Below are 1130 nucleotides of genomic sequence, written 5' to 3'. Positions count from 1 at the left end.
CAGTGAAACTTTGATTATTAATAAGGCTTTTAAAGAAACCTGTAGTTCCTGTGGGTAGAATGGCCAAAAACATCTTGCTTTTCAAAAAGCGCAAGTACGGCTCCTGTTCTTGTTTCAAATTCTTATCGTAAACTGCCTCCAAATTACCGCGAATTTTAAGACTTGATTGACATTTATCAAAGTTGACGTCATCGCTTTTCCCGAGATCCACTAACGATTCTAGAGCAAAAGAGACACTGCTCGCAGTCTACATTTGGATATGCCGTTCGAAAGAATGGTACCCAACTCAAAACAACTTCTTGCTTTTCCTGAAACATATGCCCCAGTTGGAAAACGACACTCCAAGAAATTCAATGAAATGGAAGCCACTTCTGTCCTCGCTGGAACGAGTCTCCTGAACCCTCTAAGTCTTTAAATATCGATCCATCTTCTATTTTAAACTGTACTTATATATGTAAGAATAACTATTTTCTTACCCCAAAGGGAAAAAAAATGTATGATGTATTAGAAGTCGTATTTCTTTCTTTCTTTATTTTCTTGTCATGCTAGAAAACATGTAATTTAGTGAAATTAGTGCCTGGTAGTATGGTAATTTATGTCACATTCATATTGTAATACTTAACCAGGGTTAGTATTGTAACGTTTACTATACTGTACAATGCGTTAATGGTGAAACTGTGCATATCTAAAAAATAAAATTGTTTCTTATAGAAAATAGATAAATAAATAGATAAATAAAAATATTTAACACTTTTTCTTAACAACCGGGAGAATATTGGCCCGGTGAGATGTGTCATACGATAAGCTGATATTGCTTGCAACGAAAATACGAAAATTCGTTTCCGGTCACGCGCACAATTCTTTAATAACTAGACGCTCAATGAGTGTACACTAGGTTGCCAGTAGTATGTGTTACTCAAAAAAAGAAGGCACAGAGTTGGGTGGTATTGGACTGCAGCGTTCCAGTTAATTTCTTTTCAGTTGGGGGTCACTAAGACCATTTGAGGGGTCACCCAGATGTCGTGCCAGCAGAGGCCCTTTGGCTCACACGTTCACACGTTTATATATTTCGTAATGACCTGTCCCGGTCTTTCAGTTTTTTAAGGGTTGGTAATAAATTCAGTTTGAAG

Source organism: Montipora capricornis, chromosome 6 (assembly GCF_036669925.1).
Source record: "Montipora capricornis isolate CH-2021 chromosome 6, ASM3666992v2, whole genome shotgun sequence".
Classification (NCBI taxonomy): Eukaryota; Metazoa; Cnidaria; class Anthozoa; order Scleractinia; family Acroporidae; genus Montipora; species Montipora capricornis.
This window is presented reverse-complemented; position numbering follows the sequence as displayed.